The sequence below is a fragment of the Cinclus cinclus genome, chromosome 3, assembly GCF_963662255.1.
Source record: "Cinclus cinclus chromosome 3, bCinCin1.1, whole genome shotgun sequence".
Taxonomy (NCBI): Eukaryota; Metazoa; Chordata; class Aves; order Passeriformes; family Cinclidae; genus Cinclus; species Cinclus cinclus.
In genome coordinates this window covers 58,077,137-58,103,727 of record NC_085048.1, presented here as the reverse complement: position 1 = coordinate 58,103,727, position 26,591 = coordinate 58,077,137, and positions in this window count along the sequence as shown.

The window sequence follows — 26,591 nt, the reverse complement described above, 5'->3', positions numbered from 1 at the left end:
ATTTAACAGAATTAACAAAGTAAGAGAACATTTGAGCAGAAAGTGTTTATTTGAAGAAGACACATCTTGTTAAATTATTTTTCTTTTGTGGACATTTTCAAATATTTAGTCATTTCTATTTAAAAGTTTTCTGACCAATCTTTCCTTCTGCTCTGTTGGTTTCGTTGGTTAGAAGGTAAGACTGCTTGCCCCTGATACGTGTTCTCAGATCTAAAGGTTTTCTGCAGCGAGGTTGCTACAAACCTGTCACCCTGCCCCTCTGGATGAGCCTGGTGTACAGACACTCCCCATCTCACACACCAAGGCTGTTCTGGCTTCTTTGACAGGGATCTCTGTCATAAGCTGATGCCTCTGGTGTCAAAGACATTCAATTATTGCAACAATAATTTCGTAAAGTGGCATTTTGAGATCCCCAAAGGGGTGGTTTACAGTAAATATATTTGCAAACATAAAATTCATTACTGCCACACAATAAAATGGTGAATGTAATATGAGAAGAGATTGTTGACTTTTGTTTGCCCATTACAGAAAATTAAGATTTTGTAGTCATTAGTTTTTGCATGCCTATTCTGAGTAGGAACTGCCTCGTTATTTTATTCTGATAGTGTGGTAAACTGTGCATTACAGAGGCAAAAAACCACCATTTTGTGAGGATAGGAGTCACTGAAAAATTTTCAGACAAACATTTGGATCACACAACTCTAAGTAGACATTTATCAATTGACATTGATAAACCAAGTCACAATTTCCAAAGGAATCAGCAGTTCAATTTCAGATTGCCATTAGCAGAATATTAACAGATGAAATTTTGGTGCATAGTCTGATGTGTCATGCTTTCTTAAAGGTACCCTTCATCTTCAGCAATTTTATCATATCAAACTTAAAAAAGCTCAGAGAAATCTATCATAAAGGGAAGCAACAGATTTTAAGTAATTGTGTTATAGTACAAAATTACTGTTAGACCTAATGAATACCTGGAAGTCCCTAGAAACAGCTGAAGGTACTTGGTTCGTTCAGCCTGATGAAAAGGAGGCTGAGGGGAAACCTCATGGCTGTTTAGAACTTCCTCGTGAGGGGAAAAGGAGGGGCAGGCACTGATCTCTTCTCTGGGGTGTCCAGTGACAGGACCTGAGGGAATGGCCTGAAGCTGTGTCAGGGAGGTTTAGATTGGTATTAGAAAAAGGTTCTTTACCCAGAAGATGGCTGAGCACTGGAATAGTCTCCCCAGGGAAGTAGCTACAGCACCAGCCTGATGGAGTTCAAGGAGTGCTTGGACAATGCTCTCAGGCACATGGTGCAGCTCTTGAGGAGGGTCCTGTTCAGGGCCAGGAGATGGACTTTGATGATCCTGATGGGTCCCTTTCAACTGAGGATATTCTACAGTTTTATGATTCTGTGAACATGGGAGAGACAAGAAGGGGACTTCCTAAGATAAATTTCCACATGGCAAAACTCAACAGTGTACAAAAAAAGTCCAGTTAGAAAAAGCCTGAACAAAATAGATTTATATAAAATAAGCGAGCCCAGCATTTCTAGTAATTTTGTGAATTATTAAATTCAGGGACTAATTATGCTACTTCTTTGCAATTCCAGTAGCATCCTTCACTAATGTCTGGAATATGTCTAGCTATTAACTGAACAGGAACGAGATGAAAGACTCCAGATGTCCCTTTTGTTAATTCAGGCAGCCGTAGTTGTGTTGTTTCTCCCCATGAAGTGCCTGTGCTTTGCAGAGATTGTCTCTTTCTCAATGAGCTCTTGCAACCTTGAAGAGCTAACAAACTGCAGCTCCAAATTGTTCAGACTATTAGTTTTGTCTCTGTTAAAAGTCAAGGAGCAATAAACTGTACCCCAGTAAAAGGTGGCAGTGTCATCAGTGCCATCATGTCAAACATCAGCATTCAGAACTAAAACCCTGGCCCGTCTCTGAGATCATGGGACTCATACAAACAGCTGAGTTGGGATTGTTTTCTTTGCTAACTCAAGCCTTGGTCTCTCTGATTCACATACAAGTAACATGGTGAAGAAAATCAGTGTTTGATAGTTTCCTTGACAGGCTCTCTGTAGTACACAAGTTATCTATCACAGAATCACAGAATTGTATGTGATGGAAAAGAAATTTAAATTTTCTTCTTGTTCCATACCCCTTGTCATGGTCAGGGACACCTTCCACTAGACCAGGTTGTTAAAATCCCCATTCAGCTGGAACTTGAATACTAATGTCTTCCCTGACTTTTTCTCCCTGTTTTTCTTTAGCTTGCTCTCCACTGGGAGGAAGCAGGAGCAAATAACAAGTTGTGTGCTTCTTACTTTATAAAATCATTGATGTTATGGGAAAGGAGGAATACTTCTGCAAGTTCTTGAGAGCAAAGGAAAAAGAACAGTCTATCACAGTGGTACAAACTTTCAGGGGTTTAACACTTTTTAAATCACACCTAGTATCCCCTGATTTGCCAGTGGCACATTCCACTATTCTATCTCCTTGGAAAATGTCATTTCTAGCTGGGAAAAAAAATCATTTTGCTGAAACTATCCTCATTTAATCTTTTTCAGTTAAAAGCAACTATACAAATCCTTTCCATTCTCCTTGTCATCTGTTCGGCAATCAGGAGACCAGACATCAAGGTATTTATTAAATACAAAGCTATTTCCAGAATGATTAGCAAATTACAGGATTGCTGAAATTTAAAAACACTGAGAGAAGGCCATCATTCTTATGCTTTTGTGCATTGATACATTACAGGATAAAGCTTTCTGCCTTTGAGTGTCCACTCTTCTGGATAGAAATTATTCTAAATACTCATGACATAATTAATCAACTTTATGCATCTTCTCCCCATGCAAACATTCTAAAAGTTGGTGAGAAGAGAAATATTCCTTTGAACCCTAGGAATCATGAAGAGAAAAATCACGAACTTGTCAGTGATCACTATAGCAGATTGTACTGGGGGAATTGGTTAGGAAGAACCCTGCCTGGGATTTCGTATAACCTGGTTCCTCAGTACAGGTATCCTTACCCCTAGTAAGGAGCAGACCCAGAACTACATCTTCAGCATCCACCTGTGTATATGATATGAGGCTGACTCCTCTCAACACTGAATTTCCCAACCCGTTCTAGTAGCCCTGGCTGGAAAGATATGAGGAGAGTCAGACAACAGTGTACAAGCAAATAGACATGGGCCCTGGTTTGTATGTCAACTACCATGGAAACCAGGAATCCAATTTCTAAATAATAGAGAAATTAAACACAGGAGCATTTAACAAGGCATGTGAGTTAGTCTATTTCATTCTCTATTTTATAAATAGAGATTCAGTGCCTTGGTAATGCAAATTTACACTCTAATGCAAGCCTGATTCACTAGTTTCAACTGCTGATTTGTATTTCATTTGTTCGGTAATAACTTGCAAGAATATCCCTGTATTTCTTTTTCAAAGAAAGCAAAGGTTTGTGTATATTTAAAAATTGTTTAAATTTGTGTTTATTTTTATTTCAATTTATGTCAGTGTCACAGATGATAAACTGGTTGATAAGAGATAAAATTTGAGTTAATTCCAAGCTATTTCACCAGTCTTTCTTGCCCATATAATGAAATCAATAAATGAAGGACCTCAGAACATGTTGGCCATGAAAGGAAGTCAGACTTACTGTTTTTCAAATGTGAATACATAGGATCATACTTTTTCCCCATTTCTTTATGTAGAATCCTATTAGAATAACAGTGACAACAGATAAAAAAGTGGAAAAAATTATGTGGGAGTCATGCAGCACATGATCATTCCAATCAAGATAAATTTTTATCAATAAGTCCTTGTAAAGCCTAGTAATATAAACAGGGATGGAAAAAATAGTAATATATAGCAATATGTAATCTTAATACAGATTTTTTAGACTGATTTAGAACTAAATCATATGCTAATAGGAATAATATCAAGTTAAATTGATATAAATATTAGATTGTTTATCAAACATGGAAAAGCTGTAGTCTGTTGAAGAATATCTAGCAGAATTTCACACAGATTTATGACCTAAATTCTCTAAAATAAATTTAAAATTAATTGAAAGAAGATATAACTAAGATTGCAGATTATGTGGCTTGATGGAACATCTAAGATAGTTAAAATGTCCATAAATACATGATAAGTATTAATAATAATATAAATCCAATGTGAAACAACCAAATTCAAATTGTGAATGCAAAGAATGAAAAAAAATAACTTGCATGTATTATATAGGAAACTGTGCTTGAATGGAAGAACTGAGTCTAATTCCTGTTCATCTGAGATGGTGAGAATTAACTACAGTAGAAGTAATTTTAAAAACCCAGATTTCTTCCAGACTAAATTGTAGAGGGTAGGTGCTGATTAAGTTTCACTGCAACACAGAATATAGCAAACTTAATACTCTTAGAGCCACATTCTTTTGTTCCTGAGATACAGATTGTACTTTCAGGCTTCTGCACAAGCCCAAGTATCCACTCAGCTTCCTGTTTAATTATGGTGTTTATTTTAGTACTCAGACAAATTTTTGTTTGTCTTTCATGCCATCAAAAACAACGTGGGCATGTCTTAACAAGTGAGAAGCAAATATACCTGAGCAGAAGTAGTAATCTGTCTACAACAGTAAATCAATACTTATTTAGTCTCATTTTGGAGGCCTGCACTCTTCCTTCCAGAGTTTTAATTCTATTAGTAAATTTCTATGTACCCAGGTAAATTCCAGCATGGGTTGTTTATCTCTGTACTGTAGCGCAGTGATCAGCATAAACACACTAAGAAGAAAATGCTAATTGAAAAAGCAGTGGTTGCTGTTTTAATTAGGATCCTGTTTCACGCACATGTTTCTGGGTGAATGGAATTGTGTTAGACATTTCACTATCAGTAGCCTGGGCAGACCATTGTCTTTCATTATTCTGAAACAGGGCTCCTGGTCTATCAAAAAGTCACCACGTGTCTGAAATCAATTGGATGGGATATGTTTTGAGGGTCTGCAGACTTAATTAAGCATAAATTCATACAATTAGTTTTGTCTCATTAAACAGTAACTGTGGGGCCATTACATGATGCAAAGACTCACTTAGGAATCTCCTGAAACTCCCAAATCTTAAGAATACTAAAAGCAGTCCTGTGACTGTGGTGCCCAAAGCAATTGGCACATTTCAAATACTGCCGAGATTTAAGCTTGGTTTTGAAGAAAAGCTACCTAGATCTTAGTACCTACTATAGGTACTTAGTAAATTATACTGATAGAAAAGCAGCAAAAGGGATATATTGGTACTTCATGAACCTCAGAAACACTTTTCAAGGCCCTCAACACTGCTGAATCTTGATGTTTCCTAACAATGAACAGAGTAAAGGAAAATAAACATAGTTTTAATATGGATCTAGGCTGAAATCTCAAAGAATCGTTTGTAGGAGAATAAGTGCTCTCAATTAAAATAAGATTTCCTATCTAATATATGATTAGATGGAAATGCCGAGAAGGCACAGAACTTTATCTACATCACAGAGGGTAAATGAAAACCTTATAACAGTTTGTGTGAAATTTCAGCACATCACTGTTCAGGGTATATCTTGACCAGGATAATCAGAAGTGATATTAAATGAGCAAAAAATTAAAGAGTTTCTATAGTTACCTTTGTATTCATGAAAATTGAGATTGAGTTCCAAACGAAAGAAGAACAGCAGCAACAACAACAACAACAACAACAAATATTTAGTCACGTTTGAGGATATTTTTAATAAAAGCATACTGACTTTTCATTTTGAAACTACTTTGCTTATAGATTTAATTTTGGTTTGTTTCTTTGAAAACACTTGGAACCAAAGGAAAATGTGATTTATGACCAAGGAAAACATTTTATTTTCTTAGAGTTCTCACATAGAAAGTTGCCCTTAGAATGAGATAGCTGGGTCTACTTTCAGTAGCTGTATGTAAGGAATCATAGCCGAATAAGAAGATTTTCCTCCTCTTTTATTTTCTCTCTTATTTTTAATTTTTCTCTCTTTAATTTTTAATTCATTGTCCTTCTTGAACAGAAGTATAGCACAACAATTATGAAATTAATCAGTGGCTCTGACAAGCAATGGATGAAATAAAAATAAATGTCTATAACTCTTGTCAAATACTTTGAAATGGGAATATTTAGTCTTCCCTTGCTCAAAATATTACGAGTTTAAGATATGTGTGGATTAACTACCTCGACCTTCAGGTGCTAAACACCTGTAATAGATTAGGAAAGCAGACTAATTTTATGTGTCTCTAATTCTCTGATACTATCAAGATTAGGTCTGCAAGGCTTTATCCTGAACACTGCCATTGCTCAGGTAGAGCAGAGAATTGCTGAAGTGCAAACTTGTCCCATAATCTTGCCTCTGGCAGATACATCACTGACAAATTAAGGGCTGGTATCTCAGCTTTGCAAGCTGTAAACTTATTTCCCAATAGCAAGAAAATTCTCCACTGCATATCTCCAATCTATTTAAATTCATTTATGCAATTCAATTTTGTCCGACAAATTGGTGACTACTACTTACAACTTCACATATTCCATTGTAATATCTGTAGAGCAGCTTCTTGGGTTGGGGATGGGCCAGGATATTTTTTTCTCAAAATTTTCTTAGATGAATAATGTCCTTTGTATTGCAGACCTTGATTATTGTCAATACTGCTCTTTCTCCACTGTATAAATAAGAAATAACTAATTCATGTTTATTGAGAAGGGAAGGTAATCCCTGTGGCACAGATCACATGGTGATGAATGCAGCAGGTTCTTTCCTGATCTGTAAGACTTTTTCTTCCTTTAGAAGAGGTAAAGACACTGTTATCTTCCAGCCCCTCTAAAAGTGAAATGAAAAAATTACCTGGGTTACCATCTTATAAGTTTCAACATGTCCTTTGATAAGATCAACAATTTCCGTGCTTCCAGGAGAATAGCTGGTGAGTTGATATATTCTCTGGTGAGATATTATCATTTTAAATATGTTTTGTGAGCATAAGTAAAGGAATCAGGATTTCGTCCTGACAGAGAGAAAAATAGGCCACACAAGCTCTAATGCATCACCAAACTCTCAAAATGGTAGTTGCAAACTGCAGAGGATCACTTTTTAAAGTGATCCTAAACAGGGATTAATCTCTAACAAAATTCAAGGCGAGTAAGGTCATGTCTTTTGCAAACAGATTGTCTGTAAACCAGCAATTAATTACTTGGGCAATTACCCGGATCAATGCATTAATTGTGCACTTTGACTTACCTTCAGAGGCCACTTCTGCCTATGAATTTTGAATAGAGCTTATATCATGCCAGTGTCATGCTTTTCTCAACAGAATTTATTCTGCCACCCTACCAAGGAAATTGATTCCCAGTCACTAAGAATCGTCAAGAAGCTGTTGAGCTAAACACAGAAAAATCCCAGTAGTGCTGTAACTGCAGCGCCTCTTCTACAGATCTGAAATGCTTTTTCTATATTGGGGCCAGTCACAACTTGGTCCTATGGCATGGACCAGAGAAGACAAACTGTCCACCAGTCATTCTTCCACTCACAGAATTTTGCAGCCCTAGAGAAGCCTGCAGAATTCTCTAAGCCCTATAATACCTTTATATTGTTGGTATCTGAATTTTCTATTAAATAAATGTAAACTATCCTGCCGTGGACATCTTTATCCAATTCCAGGCCTTTCTTATTTTGAAAAGACATAAGCTAGGTCTATAATAAATTAAGTTTTTTCTATTATTTCAGTAAAAGTTTGATCATGCTAAGTGCTACTTCAGTTATTTCCATGTTGTGAATGTTCTAAAAACAAGGTTTGTTTTCTGGACCCTGTTTTTCCTCAGTTCTGGACACTTTCACACTACTAAAGGATCTCTCCAATCAAAGCCAGTTCTTATTCAGAATGAGTTAACAGTACCATCTCAAACATAAGTGTCATTAGAAAAGGCTTTAGAACTCACTGGAAAAGAGAAGAGCAGCAAACTGCCAAGACTGAATCATATTTGTCTAAAAGTTCCAATAAAATCTAATGGAAAATTACCATTTTATGATTTGTGCTATGCAATCTCTTTGTCATGTATCTATATATCAGCATGTGAGCTATATAAGTCAGAAAATATAATGCCATATTCTATAAAGGATCCCATAAGGAACTGCACTTGAGTAAGTCTGATTTACAGACCACTCAGACTTCTTTAAATTATGGGAAAGAAGATAACTAATGTATGAAAACATGAGAATATAGAAGAGGGAGATGATTTTCTTATTTCTCATTTGTGTCTCTATTATAAAATTATTTGGAATTTTCTGACACATAAGAAACTATGATCCATTCAACACCATAGACTTCCAAAATCCCTTTCCAAAACCTTTTAAGGAAACAAGGTTGGCATTGAATAAGAGAAATTATCTAAGTTAATCAAAAGCAGTAGATTTCTGATAGGGCTTTTCTCTCTTTTTAAAGGAGAATTGGTAAGATTAAGAAAAGCAGCAAAAATGAATAAAATATAACTTGGTATCTACAAAAGAAGAGCTCTCTCGAGTTTTCTGGAAAAGCAACAACTGTGAGATATGGTAGTGCTGTATGAAGCCCTGAATGGATGGGAAGTGATTAATGAGTATTAAATGAAAGCATTTGACAGGTTTAAACAAGATGAGTATTTCTTTGCATAATGCATTAACAGAGGTTATTAGGAATAGCAGATGTCAAAATGATAGATGGGTTTAAAAGGAGACAGTAAATTAATGAAATGAAAGAGATTTTTAATACTGTAAATTCTGGCTTCTAGTCAACGGATTGTCAGATGTTAGGAAAACAGATAATAACTTCATCCCTTCAGCATCTCCTTGAAGCATGCTAGTACCAAGGACAGGATATTATGCAAGACAGACCTATGGTCAGAGACAGTGGAGACATTTTAATATCTAGTTCTACAATGAACTCACAAAACAGGGCAAGAAAATGCATAGTCTTTGGTGGGGCAAGTTATTTTGAGAGTACTTTCTGAAGACAAAATGATCCTGGTATTCAAATATGCACTATCACAGTAATGACTTCTCTATTTTTCATAATTTCCTATTTTGACCCAAGAAAAGCAACACAACTGGTGACAAATATTGCCGGGACTGGGAGAATAATGAAAAACATCTCAGAAGTTACACAGTGAACAAGGCTTTCAATTCCTTGGCATCTGCATTTACAGCTCTTCAGATAAGAACTTTTCAGAAAACAGTATTGATGTAAACTTTTCAGAGCAAGTATGGGCAGCTGTATTCAAAATACTATAAAATTACTAAAACACTCAGAAAGACACATGAAATATTTGGCAATGAACCTGACATATTACAGTCATGTTATAAAAATTGCTGAAATACTTAAAAAACACCAATTCTTGTTACTGTTAGCTGAGGGAAATGTAGCTATACTTATTTATGATAGTTATGATGTTCTAGATCTCTATTAAATACAGGAAAATAATAGTATCTTCAAGTGGTCTGTTGGCTTTCATTTGCCTGCACTTTTTGAGTGTTCCCTTGCAGTGTCAGTAAAGGGATCCAATTTCAAGAAGAACCTGAACCCAATTTTGGGCTTTGGCTTTGAGTCCTGGCTCTCAATTCAGCAGCTTTTGAAAAGTTATGCTTCTCATTTTAATTGTAAAAGATGGGAAAATAAATAAAATTTCCTCAGCTTGTTACCACATTCTATTCTATAATTTTAAAAATTTTCACATTTCTCCAACTTAAGCAAATACTACCCTGCTGAAATGCTTATAATTTCACCAAAATACACACCTACAAAACAGACTACACATTAAAAAGGCTAAATAATAAATCCTGAACAACAAATACAGGGAACTTCTTCTAATCAATTGTATGAAATTAATTCATAAATGCACTTCACTAAGAAATTCATAAACAAGGTATTTTCAGGTGAGTGTATTCAACAGTTCCAAATTTTGAATATGACTTTATTTCATGATAAGTCCTCTTGAGGGTAGTTTGAGGGGTAAGACATGACTTATTCTAGTCACACTGTCAGTGCAGTCATGTTTTATGAGTAGATGAATAGAATGTGAGTAGAACAACAGGGACAATTTACAGGTCAAATATACTATTTGCTCCCAGCTAGGTTGCAAAGTACCCAAGCAGCAGAATTCAGTTACAGAACAGCTGTTATAAAAAGGGCAAATCAGTAAGTGCTGCTGGCTTTCCTTCTAGATATTTCTTAGCTTTTTGTTTTAAAAAAGAGACCCCCCCCCCCCCAAACCAGAAATTCTGTGTCTAGCTTGTTCTTGTGTTTTAAGTAAAATTCAGATAATATTTAGACAGCAGACACTTTCCACAAGCAATGCTGTGGTCAAAAGCAATTTCCCAAGAAATAGTATGATGTAATCCTTTAACTGGCCAGACTTACAGAACTTTCTCTTGAAGGTCTCAGGCAAAATTAGATTCCCAAATGTCATACAGAGTAGGAACATCAGTGTCCATTTCCCACTTCACAAAATTGGCCAAACAAAATTCTCAGGAAAAGGAACTCAGAGCCTCTGGTATAACAGATCTGCCAAGGATGTCTGCCAAAAAAACAGATGCCCTGGCTGGGAAACAGATATAATTAACAGTACTTGCCAGTATTTTCTGTTTTATTTTCTTTCCATCTAACAGTGAAGAGTGAGATTTTTAATATTTGCTTGTGTTAGAACAGAGACATTTTAAATGGTTGTGAAAATATTTAGAACATGGTGCTTTCCTAATAAGAAAGCCTTAGCAGAAATGTATTTTAAAAATCATGTAAATGGAAAAATACTCAAATGAAAATATTTTGTTAGCAGCACTACACATTTCCAGCTAATTAGCATTCCTGCATAGTTACAATTGTGGAGTGCAGTGTCAAGGACATCCATATTAACAATGAGCAAATCCTTTCTGATTTATACAGACAGCTGCCATAAGGACAAAGATGGTTGTGTTTTCAAAAGACAAAATCTTCTGACCAAACCTCTTAAAAACTTCAAAAAGTATGTTTATCTGACTTCTATCAACCAAAACTGACTTGCAAAGCATGGTGATTAAATGTAGAGCAGGGTCTGTTATGTTGTATTTTATTCATTCAAAATTCTCTCTAAGGAAGGTCCTGCATAGACATATGCTATGTACATTTCTATCCTATGGAGAATTTGTTTTATAGGAAAATATATCTGCATAAAAAAAACAGAAACCAGTAATATCAACAGTGAGTATATATCCTTTGATACCAGATTCTTGCATTGCAAATTAAATGCTATTCAAGTTAAGAGCCAACATAATTATGGTAAGCATGTAAATAGAAATTGCTCTCTATGTCCAATGTGATAAATTCATGCCACTTCTTTAGCAGGAAATACAATTTTGTAGGCAACCCAGTTAGTGTTACCATAACAACACGATAGAATAACTTGTGCTATGAAGTCAAAGGTAATAAACTAGAAATAAATCCTTCAAGCTTTTGGAAGTCCGGTGTACAGTGTGTTTGGCATACTTTCTCCCCACATGCAGTCAAAACACTTTAGTATTTTCCCTATTAAACCCAGTAAAGATATTTCTCCTTAAAGAAAGACAGTGAAATTTCTAATCCAGAAAAAAATGCCAGAAATTGTTTCACCCTTAGTATACTCTTTAACGTTGTCAATAAATAAATAAATGGTCCATACTTAGTGGGGGAAAAAAAGCTATCTCACATAAATTGCTTCTCATCCTTGGAAAAGTGTAAGTTCCTTCTTGTTTTAGAAAGCCTGAGAAATAGGAGTGGTTAATTTAAGAAAAGTAAAACAAATTCCAGTGTAACTGCCAAGAACACAATAATCTTTCAGTCCTAAGTTTGTTTAGGCCATGTTTTCTTAAGCCGATCATGTAAATTACTGGAACATTTCTCACAGCCTGTGTGTGTGAGCTTGCTGGATATATCAAAACTCTTCTTTAAAATCTCACATCCATCATACACATTTTTTGGGAGGGAAGAGTGCAGCTGGAGTAAGGATGTCTCATCACCTTTCTGTCTACAAGGAAGCACAGCCCCTGCCTTCCTCAAAATCACTGTGCAACACAAAACCACATGCTTTAATCTAGCTGCCTTGAATCTAGCTCATTTCTCTCTTGCAAACAGTAATTAATAAGTAGCACCTATTCCAGGAGCCTTCAGCACATCACCAAGGGTGGCTGGCTTTCACCCCACTCTGACTTTCGAAGAGATTTTCCTCCAATTTGAAGCCAGCAGTCTCAACACTCAGTGCCTTTTTGTCTTGCTGGGCAGCAGGACCCCTGGCAGAAAGTTTCCAATCCCTACACAGTGTCAGCTTGTGCCTGAGTAGTGACAGGTGCTTTCACTGATTTCTTTATCTGTACCCCTTCATCCTTACACAAAGCACAAACACCTTACCCTGCTCTTCTGCTACGTAAGAACAGTACTAAAAACCACAGAAGCAATGGTCTTACAGGGGATGGTTAAAGCAGTGGCCAGGGAAGAAAAGGAGAAAGAGCTTCCATATAAAATAGTTTATAACAATCCCTAAATTATGAAAATTTTGCACTCAGTTGGAGACTCAGCTTGAAAAAAATCCCTCAGGTATCTTTTTAAGAACAGCAGTTACCAAGATGTAACATCTTGCAAATGTTTTTGGTGTGTTTTTTTTTTTTATTTCAGTAATTATAAACATTTTTCTTAATCATAAAGTGATTACTAAATTAATAAACTCTTTGAAGAATACACAGTGTTATGAGCAATAGTACAACTGAGCATTTATGAAGAGCTGATCTTCTGAAAATAAAGTAATATGATAATCAATAAAAACATCTGTTACCACTCAGCCATGGATGAATTCTGAATTTATTTGGGAATGGGTATATTCTTTGAAACTGAAAGTCATCAATACAAGACACAAACAATACACAAAAGCAAACAAACCAGGAATTTAATAAGAAAGTCTTAATGCTAAATTCTATATATGTGCAAATAAAGAACGTTCCTACACCCAAGTTCCTGAGCAAAGGACTGCAGGGTAAGTGTTACTGCTGAGAGAAAAACAACCCCATGGCAAGGAGATTACGCTAGAAAAGCCACAGCATTTACATGTGAAAACAAAAAAAAGTTAATAATACTTATAAAACTAATTTGCAGTCATGATTTTGGCAGCTCTCAAAAGCATTTTTTGTATCGTAACTGATGAAACATCATAACACTCTACTATTTATTTATCATTTATATATATATTTTTTTTTGCTATAGAGCTACCTAGCAGAAATTTTCCAAATGTTATTCCAAAATGTTGTTCTCTCAGTTCATGTTTCAAGCACTGAAAAATTTACTGCCCATTTTAAGAAAGAAAGGCTTCAAAAATATCTCAAATTACAGCCTTAAATACTCTCCCTGATTTGTAAGGTAAACTTTTGGACACAGTCATTAAGGAATTGCCTGTTGGAGGTGTGCACACCCAGCAATGCCACTGTCTGCCACTGAGGTCAAAGCATGTACCTAGTCCCTGTGACTTAATCTAAGAAGACCTCCAAACCACCTGGACTTCAGAGAGTTGTACTTTTAGATAGGCTTCGTGTAATTATAATTTCAATTTAAAAAAATCCTAGTTGAAATAAATCAAAGTAATAGCATGGATCATTATAGAAATTTTACTGTGCAAGATATTGACTCCCTGTGCTGGAAGACTTTTCTTGTTATGGTTGGCTTTTCCAGCCTGGATAAAGCCCACCAGTCTTTGACCCACAGCTTCTCTTCCCTATCTGTTCTATTTCTTTTAAATTGGACAAAGTGAAGCAGTTTAGTCATGTTTAAGCTGTTTAAATTATCTCTGCTAATAGTCATACTTCCTTTGAGGAGGTTCTCTGATTTATACAGAGGGAAGGTCATGGCTTTTAGCAACTACCCCTTTTCTACCAATATTTCTTCATTGTTGGCCACTGATAGAATAGTGTGGAAATCCTTTAGTCTGTGCACTGCATGTTTTGTACTTTACAAGTAGTCATCCCCCTGACAAAGACACTATCCTGCAAACTGGAAGGAGTAGATAAAAGACAATCACCATTTTGATGCATTTAAGGCTAACCTGCTCACTAAGGGTGCTGTCAGGCTTCAGAACATTTACTGCATTCGGTCCCTTTGCCATGAACGGTTTCATCCTGCAGCACAGTGCATCCCTAACAGATTCTGGACTCTTAGGAGAGAACAGCAAAACTCAAATGTTTAAGTGTCTTGACAGACTCAGGGTATCCACATATCTCTCCTTTTCTATGTGAGGGCTATTCAGGGAAAGATCAAAGGTAAGATTTGAACTGCTAAACCAACATTTCTTCTGGAAGAAACCTTAATGTCCACTGAGGAAAAACTGCCGTTTAGATTCAGTATTGAGTTTGAAATCAAATTTTTCTTACTGGGTCAATAAATTCCACATTTTATTTTTGCTAGTTTTACACTACTTAATTTTTTTCCCCCTCAGCGTCACAAAGTTCATGCATGTTATTTCAATAGAAAACTAACTCTTTAAAAAACCATTAATGCCTACATACAAAATTGTATTTGTTTGCTTTTCTTATTTTCCCTTTTAAGTTTACAGAATCATAGAATCATTTATATTGGAACAGACCTATAAGATCATTGAGTCCAACCATTAACTCAGCAGCTCTGCATTCATCACTAAATTCCTGGGGCTCAGAAGGGGAACTAGGCTCTGCACAGGGTTCAGCAGGTAGAGATGCCCACCAGAAAATGAGCTAAAGCAACACTGGTTAGGAATAATGTTTACATACTTAATGAGATATTGCTGTGAGCTTTTTAAAAGAACAGCTTTTAGTAAGTATTTAGGTTCCTCATCAAAAATAGGATAAATTATAAGAATAAATTGAAATCCCAATAATTATTTCAAGTGTGTACTTGCTTTTAAATGTATGCTGGATGAAATGATGAATTTTTGATCAAATAAATTCCACCATCTAAATTATTTTCATCATAATTTTTACTGGAAGGTTAACTTTGAGTATAAGACGTCTCTGCTAATTGTCTTTATTAGCAGAATATAATTTAAACTGCAAAACTTTTACTTCTCACCAAGAGCTTTAATAAGCTGCTTGAAGTTTCAGTTGAACTGGCATAATTAATCATGTCTAAAAATCAATATTTCATATAAGCATAAATAAAATAATCTATGTATTTCATGATGTGTCAGCAATATAAAGAGATTAATTAATGGCTATCTTTATTAAATTGTACTAAGAAGTCAAGTATTCCTTAAAAAGTTTTCTTGATTTGATTACAGCAACAGTGTAAACATTAAAAACCAAAGGGTTGTTAGAGTATAGCATGAGTGCTTAAGATTGTCCAGAAGTTTTTGGTGTTCAGCTTACTGTAAAAAGACTGCTGTCGTAAGGGCCAGGATTCAATAATACCAGCTGCTAATACGGCAAAGAGCAGGGTAAAAAGTCAAACTCATGTTGCTTGTAACTGCAAAACTTCTTTGGCAAGAAAAATATCTGCTGTTTTCCAGCTGGTAGAATCCAACAGACATTGCTTTGCCCTGGACTGTTGATTTATGAGACCATAACTGAGTGACATAGCAGTCTTATATTCTGCAACAGCACTGCCTGCTGTTTGGCTTCATTCTGAGCAGAATGGAAATTAAACAGCTGTAATGAACCAAGCTTCACAATTAGAGGCTACATTTTATTTTCTATCAGAAAAAAACCAGGTGTAGTTTTCATTATTATTGACAGCAGCACAATATTTTTACTGCTATACGCTGTGAATAATACCACCAGTGAATATATGAGCTATATCTACTGCTTAGGGATTTGGAAACTAACCCATATAATATCTTCAGATGCAGCTGCTGTGTTTGGTGCCTTGCATGCCTCTTGCATTCATTTGGGGAACATATATAGGGCATTTAAAAAGTTGAGGCCTGATCCTTCAAAGGTACAACCATACTAATTGCCTTTGAAGGTCTCAAGCACATGAGAATAATTATTCTATGCTTAAAGTGTGACTGAACACACCTTTCAGGCTAAAATTTTTGTAAAAAATTTAAAATCATGCTATTTTAGTTGTAATGAATTTAGAAGAGCCCATATGAGTAAAGTTACTTTAGGTTAGCCTAGACAAAAATATTTTGCCTTATAACTACTATCCCCAGAAACAGACTCTTTGATGAAAACAAGAAATATGTAAATAGATAAATTTGATTGTAAAGGTGTTTTTTTTCTTTTCAAGCAGAAAATTGTCTGAATACTAGTCATCAAGAACTGGAGAATCTTTTCAGAAGATTCCAGCATATTAATGCTCACAGACAGATTATTTACTTATGCCTTATCTTGGTATTTCTCAAACTGCATATAGCACTTCCATGCAACTATGTATTAGAAATCTTATTAGATTTCTTTTTTTTTTTAATCAGTCAGATTATATAATGAATTTGTTACTTTTCTCCTAAGTCCCTGTTTTGATCTGTAGAGAGACATTTTGACACAGTCTATTTTTGAGAACTCATTGTAGAAGCCTTGTTTAATTCCAGTGCAGAATGATAATAGCATATTGCATGGTGTCAGGAAATGAGCTATCCAGCCTCTAGTCAAGATTCTGTTATTCTACTTTGACCTATTTCATTCAGATTAAATTATTTTAAATGCATACTTACAGGAGAGAAGAAAAATAAAACAAATACTCCACGACCTATACTGCCTTGTACAAAATCATTATGTTGTATACTGCTTCCACTTCTCATTGTTAATTATAGGTGTTTTATTTCTTTGTGGTATGACTTCAACTAAAATACAATATTAGACCTAAAAAATCACACTGCATCTGGTGACAGCGTCTAGAGATCTCTGATCTACCCAAACATTTTCTCAAAGCATGGAAAAGAGGCATTTCTTGGTCCATCACAATGCTGAGATCTTAATATGACCCAATTACAGAATTTCACACGTGCCAGCCAATATCTACTATTATTTCCTTATGTACTTACCTATGTTTATTTTAATTTCTTTGGTGCTTTAAAGGTTTGCCCATTGTCTAGCCCTAAGAGCCATGCATCTGATTCTCTTAAAATCCTTTCTTGCCTCCAAAAATTTTCACAATTTTGTCCTGCTACATGGCCAGTAATGTCTTTGTTTCAGTCTTAAGGACCAAAAGATCTACTTACCATAGTGAGTTAAAACTTATATTACTTGTAAGGAGTATAGGCTTCCACATTTTTTGCCACTGCATAAATAATATCACTGTCTCAGTAAAATAGCCCCGGGAGGGAGTTTTTCAAGAGACTTTGGAAGTAACATACATGTTAGCTAACATCTATAAACACCTGTAAAGTAACCCTATCATGCTTAAAAGATAATTTAGCATTCAAAAAGTGTGAGTTTTATCTGTGCTGTGCTACCCTTTTTGTCTCTGTTTATTTTCTTAAATTTTTGTCTTCTGAAGTTGCATAAGAGTCATATCTTTAGTTTTGTGCGGGAATAAAAGCTTGCAACACTAGAAAATTTGGTGGAACCCTTTAAAAATTTTATATTCTGGTGAGCAGTTTAGCTACATAAATCAGATTTGCTTTCAACAGGCTTCTTAAAGGTGTTACTACTTATTTATTGCAGTTCGGTGTATGAAGTTTCATTTCCTTCTTAGACACATTCTTGTCTCTCTTTAACTACCTGCAGTAAGTTTTTCAGAGACATTGATACAGATATGATGTTTTCACAGACTTTTCTTGATTATAAGAGCCTGCATAAAGAAATAATTTTGAAAAAAACATTATGTTTTTATGGTTACTAAGAGTTTGACTCCAGTAGGTATTTCACTTGTTTGTTTACACTTACAGGCATTTTCTAAAGTTCTGGTGTGGGTAATGCTTCTCAGAACTTGTCTCTCTACTGTAATTCTCATGCTAGGGGGGCTTTATTTTAAGCACAATAAAACAAGGGTTCACAGGCATGTGTGAAATTTTTCTTATACATAGAATTATCCTTCTTCGAAAACTTCATTTCAGGATATCCTCCTAGTTCTGAATAGTGTGATTATTGTCAGATTTGGAAGACTATTGACTGAGATTTATTCTGTGTATTATGAGTGCTCAATATTCAACAATTTAATGACTCTTAAGTGAATTATTTTGTTAACATTATTCCCTGAACAGGGAAAAAAATCAGTTATAGTTAATACAAGAAAATTATTTGAATAAACCAAACAAGTTACAAACTCATTAAATTTATTAAGTACTCAAAGTCAGTACTCAAAAAAAAAAAGTGTTAGAAAAAGGTGAATAGTAAAAATTATATAATGTCATTTTTTGGGAACAGCTTTGAAAAGTCATCTCACTAATATGCATATTCATTACTAACTACGTGTATACAGCATACCAAATGCATGATGCACATTAAACTCAACCTACTTTTAGCCCCTTGCTTGCTCTAACTTCATTAACATAGCAGAATTGAATTCTGTTTACTTTACCTTAATGCCAACAAGTCTTTCTCTCCACATTAATGTAGCACATATTTGGAACTCCTGTCTGAACTACAACTTCACAATATCTCATCTATGGAAACATACATCAACTCAGTTGACTTGCAGCCTTACATCCAACAACCTTTGTTTTCTAGAATTTTTTACTCTATTTCTTAGTTAATAGAGGTAATTCACCTTTCCTACTTATTTCTCATAAAAGGTTGTTCTGTTTTGTTTTCCTGAATAAACGACAGTTTGTCACCATCTCCATTTTCATCAAATCTTCTAGAGAACAGCAACCAAGTGATTCCTTTACAAACAATACTTTATCAGGGACCTCAATTTGTAGTGACAGACGCATGCTGCATAACCCTGAGTGAAAATTAAAATTAAAAAAGAAAGGTCCCTGCAGAAAGAATGTTGACATTTTATCTTTCCATATGCCAATATGTGCTCTTTTCATCATAGAATAAGTTTAAACACGTTTACTTTGTTATGCCATCATTGTATTGAATTCTAAGTGAAGACATTCATATTTTCAAATGGATTTACATCTTTGGAGTCACTCTTTTCAGTAGGGAAAGTGTTCTCATCTACTTTAAAGATGACATTTGTACAATATTTAAAGTTACTGAGTCAATACAACAGACTTTTTTTCCTTTCCCTGAGAATGGAACTTATAAAAAGAAAAAAAAAGAAAAAAAAAAAGAATAGCCTTTGTCCTGTCCAGTTGCAAAAAATATATTAATTTTATTATGGAAAATGCTTAAGCTTTTTCTATCTTCATAAAAAATTTAGCTGATAAGACTTCTGTCAGAAATCCAACCTGACATAACAGGGTAGCACTCTCACACTAAGACCAACAAATTTGAATTTTAACACTCCAAAGTAGTTTTAGTTTGATCTCCTCAGGTTATCTGACATAATTCTCAACACACTTTTTAACGAGACTGAAAGATGAACTGTTTAATAAGTGGTAGTGGGACATAAGTGGCACAAAACTTTCAAACACCATCCTAAAAGGTCATGTTTTAGCATTTGTGATCATCTGTTGAATTAAATCCTAGCCAGCTGCCTTCTGGGTGCTCAGGATGATACTTCCAAAAGCTTCTGCTTAACATTCCAAGCAGTTAATCTGTTAAATTATTTGAACAATAACAGCTTTTCTGCACATTTCCAAGGCTCTGATGCTTTAAGCACTAGGTTAGCTCTGCTCAGAAGGGAAGAGCCACCCACTCCCCTTCTTTCTGGGATGGTAATCCCACTGGGACTCTTGCAGCACACTGGGCCAGGTGAAATCTCATGAAGCAGGTTCTCCTTCTTGCCCTACTCTGTGACACTGAAGGTCTACCTTATCCCCTCTCCTGGGAAGGACAAAAAGCTGTAGCTCCAACTTTCTCAGGAGTTCTGTAACCACAGGGTGGTCTGGCATTGTTCTGCACCTTTTCTTATAGCTGAATTATTTGAATCTATTCTTGAAGTACAGATCTTCAGCCCACTGGCCATGGCATGCTTTGGAGAGAAAAAGCCTTGTTCCAGTTAAAAAGCTCGAGAAATATAACACCAATATCAGATCTGTCTTAGTCTTCTTCAAGAAGAAATAACAAAGGAAATATGAACAGGGCACTAAATTAGAACCTCATTGCACACAGAACAAACAAGGTATTTTTAAACAGAAGAGAAAGTAAGGTCCAGCAGGTAATAGGATTATAAAATGTATGTTTTTCACTTCAAAATATTTTATTTCGGTTTTGTACTATTTGATATTTGTAAAAGACAGAAAAGTAAAAAATAAACCAAAAAAAAACCAAAAAAACCCCAATCTACTTATAATGGCACCATATTTTCAAGCTGCAAACTAGCAATTAGGGACAAAAAACTGTAGACTACGGGCAGGACTGAATGATTTATTCATCGACAGGAAATGTTCTCATTAAAGGACATGTCAATAAATCAAAAATAAAAAAACTGTGATCTCCTTTTTTTTTTTTTAATTTTTCTTTCCACGGAATGGGTAAAAAATCAGTGGCAGAGAAGAGGAAGAATGTGGCAGGCCTGGAGAGATTGAAAGTGCATCTGAAATCTTTGTCATATTCTGCCCTAAGTGAGAAAAACAAGAGCAAAATAAGAACTAAACCTGATTCTAACTCCAGAAACAAAGCAGGAGCCTTATTGGATAATAAATCTTTCACAGAATCACTGAATTGGTAATCACAGAATTGTTAGGGCTGGAAGGGACCTCTGGACATCATCCAGTCCACCCCCCTTCCAAGGCAGGGTCGCCTATGGCAGGTGACCCAAGAATGTATCCAGGTGGGTTTTGAATGTCTCCAAAGAGGGAGACTCCACAATCATCCTGGGCAGCCTCTTCCAGTGCTACCACCCTCAATGAAAAGAAATTTTTCATTATGTTTAGGTAGAAATTCTTGTAGTTTAGTTTATGTTCATTGCTTCTTTTCCTATCAGTGGGCGTCATTGAAAATAGTCTGGCACCACACTCATGGTGCCTGCCTTTGTGATATTTGTATGCATATTTGTATGCATTAACTTTCCAAATTTCATTAAAAGAGTAATACATTTTGCTACCAAGGATCATCATTGATAGATGAGGATGCCAGATGGTGCACTAAACAAAACAAAACAAAACAGAACAAAACAAAACAAAAAAAAAGTTTTATTGTTTAATGCCATTGTTGTCATTGTTACCAAAAATTGGCAAAAAGAAAAGCTTCATCTGGCAACACCACTGGTATCACATAAATAGTGGGCAATGGAAATTTATCTTTTTTAAGGCACTTGGAAACAGCTATAGCTCTCTTCAACTATAAACCCATAGGTATGTCTAAGCCCATAGTAGAGCTAGCTTCCTCCCACAAAATTGATTTCTGAAGAAAAAAACCTCTGTACAGAAGATTAAGTTATAATCCTAATTAAATGAATATGTATTTATTTTTCCTGAGTTTTCCATAAAGAAATTGTAGTGGAGGAGAGAAGGCTGCTTTGTTGGGTTGAGTAATGAAAAATTAATCTCCTTGCATGTGAGATACAAGCAGAACAGAGCCCTAGAAATTAAGTTAACTAAATAACGTCCACCTCAAAATATTAATCAAAAATTTTCAATAGCATCTATCCAACAGGGCATAGGAGTAGATGACCACAATCTTCTGAAGATAACCTTTAATCATTGCTTATAGGTACTTACTTAGAAATAGTCCTAATTGCAAATCTAAACCTCTTTTTTTTTTTTGCAAACCTTTTTACAGTCCTCTCATTGTTACACGCAATTAGATACCCTATGTTTTCACTATAACAAAATTTTAGATATTAGAAAAATATGTGTCCTTTCCTAGACTAACTCTTTTGACTTTTCTTCTTATGTCACACATTTTAAAATATGTACTTTAGTTTTTATCCACAAATATCTTCTTTAGGCAGATTATGGAATTTACCACTGTGATTTCTAGTGGGCAACTAGCGACAATGAATGAAGGAAACAAAAGTACTGAGGAAGCAGGAAACTCTGAGCACAGAAACAAATTATTGAAGGATTGAGTAGAACTCCCTGGACCTTGTCCAAAACAAAAGGTAATTTTTAAGTCTATCAACAAACACAAAGATTGATGACATAACTCTGAAACAAAAAAATAAAATAAAATAAAATAAAATAAAATAAAATAAAATAAAAATAACAGAGTGAGGCACCCAGAGGTGCAGTTTTGTCTAGAAAAAGGAATTTGAGACTAAGTCAACACAGAAGACTTCTATCTGATCTTGTAAGAGTTAGCTGACTTGCAGCTAGAGGGGAAAAAACATGCAAAATGTAACAGTACAAAGTCTAGTATCATGGCTATAAGAGTTAATAACAATGTAAATTCTCGTCTTGCTTGCTGGAATTAGATGAATATAAAGTCCTGGGTGACTTGAGCAGCCATCAAAAAGAAATGTGATCCTGGGATGTCTCATGGAAATACATCTAGAAGCAATTGTAACCTTGCAGATGCTTGGGTTTATACAGCACAGCTGCACAGTCCCTCTGGGTGGGCAGTTCCTGAGGTATATCACTCAAATGTACAACTAATCATTCCTCCTGCAATAAGCTTTCATTCCCCCTTATGTCTTATGCACAATGTTAAGCAGTCCCCCGACTTCCTGGACACATCCCCCTTTTTAAATACTGGTTTTATACTACTAAGGGGCAGATATTTTAATTTGTTCTTCCAGCTGCCAGAAGGACTCTCCTTCCCAACAGCAAGGGACTAGTCAGGGATAAACAGCTACATTTGAATCTTGGAAATATCATCTTCATTCAAAATTCAATATGTAGGAGAATATGCTGTGACTGAAAGTGTTGGGAAGGTATGTTCAGGTGTAGGATTGCCTCCTTATCCTGAATAACCAAATTAAAGCCTGTATTTATTTCTCAGGAGATCTATAGAAGTTAATCTGTGAGTAAATTTCAATACGTCCATTACCCATCTTAGTATAAAGGTAAATAGCATCCTTTTGTTTCTTTCGTTACTTGATTTGAAATGAAAATATTAGATATGTCATCTGCACGTACAATCTTTTTACATAAAATATAATGTGGTTTTATGCAGTAATGAAAAGGCAGTTAAGAAATATGGAAAAAATTTGGTCAAAAACTCAGTTTCTTTGAGTTAGATGAAAAAAGAAAATGCTACAACTAGATGTGTTTGGGCCTTGCAGGGTAAACATTCTGCAAAAGTAATTGCTCTTTTTCAAGTGAAGCTAAAAACAAGGCAAGCAGTAATGTCCATAGTAATTATCAGTGGGTTAGTCATCTGCAAACACCTCGGGCAATCAGAGCTGAAGTTCCTAAGAAACAGCATGAAGCTCCCTTGGCTCCCTCCGTTGAGCAGGGTAAGCAGCTGCTTCAATTGCTCAAACATCTTGGGAGATGCACTGATAACTGAATAGGGGCTACTGAAGTTTCCAGTGCTAGAAGAGAGGATGAGGACAACTTTATCGCCCCCCAGGATGAACCTGGAAGCTTTGTTTATTCCCTCCCAGTCACTGCTTGGGAGCAATTCAGCACAGAGCCCCTTCCTGTCTCTACCTGGAGACACAGGGCTGTTCCCAGCCATGGCCCTGCCTGCCTTCCATGGAACACATGATTTGACCTGTACTGAGCTTAGTTTGTGTTCAGTGACCCTTTAAACCAAGCCCCTTAAAGATCCTTCTCTGGAATATTGTGTATTCTTGTCTAGAGTTGAAAGTGATTCTTTGTGACAGCTTAATAAAGCATTTATACTAAGTTGATTACATTCATCTCAGTGCCAAATCCCTATCTCTTACAACAGCCAAAATTATTCACATATAAAGTGCATTCCACCATCAGCTGCAGAACACCAAAAGGCTTGGTATACCAAAGGATGAGAAGGCTCATAAATCACAGGAAAATAAACTTCTGGGGATTCATTACTATTTAACTGTATGCTCTATTTTTTTCTTTTTTTTTTTTTCTATTAGCAATGACATGCCCCATACACACAAAAAACAACCATTTAAATATTTTAACTTATTCTTAATTTATTGTCATGATGAGGACTGAAGCTTAAACAGCTAATACAACAGAACAAATTTTTACTTACAGGTTTCACAGTAGAATCAAAACTTACAACTGAGGCTGATCTTTTCAAAGCACTTAATGAGTAAAAATAAAATTAAAATAAACTTTCAAAAAAAATTTCTTGTGTTGCATGCTCACTTAAATATATCCTATTTACATATGAATTGATACATTCTGAAAGATGTGTACGAAGATTTTTCAGAAAAGACATTCCACAGGACATACAGGCTCCTTACTCCGTTTTGAAATGGCTCACAGAATAAAACTCTCCCAAGCTCCTTAACTACCACTGGTTTTAGCTGCAAGAAACAACAATCACAGCACTTTTCAAAGTATTGGTTAGCCATTTATGGAAGTGATGGTTTGAAAAGTTCAATGAATGCTTTTAAACAATTCACGTATTTCATAATCTCTATGAAACATCTTCATTCATCTGAAGGGTATTATTGAATGCAGCAGCACTGACCACTTGTGATAAGACTGTTTTCTGGACACCTTGATACTACAGATTCTAAGATTACTGCAGCACCCACTTGAGTAGCAGAACAACTGTTAGACCTGAGCTCTGTTAGACCTGATCACCTGAGTCTGCCTTTTGAAGGGATATGTTTTTAAATCCATGGTCCATCACTTTAACTTCTGTTTCTGAGTACCAAAATGTAAATCTCCCACACTTGCTTGTGTTATAACCAGCACTTAAAGTTGTTAAGTTCACCATAAGTCGCTGGATCTTCCTTTAAACATACACTTTTTACAATGGAAAATTGGAATGGCAGGAGCAAGTACCAGACCTTCTTGGGGTGCCTGCATCTCCACTGTTCCTGGAAAGCCTTCTTGCTCACATCCTAACTTTCCCACAGTTCTCCAAGCCTAATCACTGTTATTAGCTTAGAGACTGAAAAGAACATTCATCTGAAACTGGAACAATAAATGGTCTTTTAAAGACCATTTACATGGTCTGAGCTTCATGATAAAACACAGCCTAGCAAAAAAAAACAAACAAAAAAAAACAAACAAAACAAACAAAAAAACCCCAAAACAAAAAAGAATCAAAACAAACAACCAAAAAACAATAGAAGAAAGAAAGAAAAAAGACCCTAAAAGCAATTTAAAAATTCTAAATTCCACAATATGGGGAAAAAACAATCAGAAAAAATTCCACATAGCAGTTTTTTTCTGAGACAAATACAGCAAAAGAAAGAGGTTACTTTGTACTATCCTGCAAGGTACAGAAAACTCATCTTTGTCAGTACGGTGCTCAGGAACGAGGTCAGTGTGGTCAGAAAATAGGGTCCTGATGTCTCTTGAGCAGGTGAGGCCTTCTGTTCTTGGGTGCCATCAGGGTGTGCCAGCTGCAGATATCCTGAGAACTCATGGGACCCAGCAATAATTATTATTTAGATTGCTGAGATTTTTTTTTGCTGAGATACTAATTTAGAGTCCAGTCCTGGAAAGTGTTTCAAATTACATCCCTGATGACTACAGGAACAGCTCTTAGGTTTTCAGGAATACGAAGACCTTGGTTTGAAAAACTAAAACCTGGGTCGTAATCTGAGTTTAATTACATTATGCACCAAAATTCATACAGTTAATTTTAATGTATTTTTTTCACTGCATGTAGAGAGTGCTAAGACTTCTTGAAATCTCCATCTGTTTTCACCTAACAGTTTTCCCTCAGACTGTAAATGTTTCCATAGACAAAGTATGTTAATCTCTTCTCTGTCATTCACATGAAAACCAGTATGTTCATAAAAACATAGACTCATAAAATAGCCTGGGTTGGAAAAGGGTCTGAAACATCATCCTACTCCATCCTGCCTGTCACAGACAGGAGCACTTTCCACTAGACAGTGAAATATCTAGACTATGTTGCTTGGAGGTCCACCCAGCCTGAGCTGGAGCACTTCCAGGGATGGGACACTTCTTTGGGCAACATGGTCCCATGCCTCACTACCCTCACAGTGAAGAATTTCTTCTTACTATGTAATCCAAACCTACTCTCTTTTAGTTTGAAGCCCATCTTGTCCTGTTACTACTTTCCTTTTCAAAATATCCTTCTCCAGGTCTCCTGTTGCTCCTTCCAGGTACTGGAAGGGTGGAATTTGGTCGCTCCAAAGCCTTTACTTCTCCAGGCTGATCTATTCCAATCCTCTCAACCTTTCCCTGTCCATCCAACCATCTTGCTGACCCTCCTCTGGATTCGCTCCAACAGGTTGAGATCCTTCCTGTGCTGAGGACCTCAGAGCTGCATGCAGCACTGTAGGTGAGGTCTTTTGTATTTTTTTTTTCCAATGCAGAGTATATTTTTTTATTTAGCGCTGCTTTGTGAAATGATTTTTAAGGGTGAATAAACACATGATTGAATTATTTTCAGCTGTATATTCAACTCTCTATCCTGGCATTAAGCAGCTGCAAATAAAGATTAAAATAACCTAAGAAGTTTCTTTTGCATACAAAATTATTAAGCATATGTATTTCACATCTACAGAAAAATCAGGTTGTGTCCATCTTGAGAGAATAAACTCAGTAATCCTTCTTTTT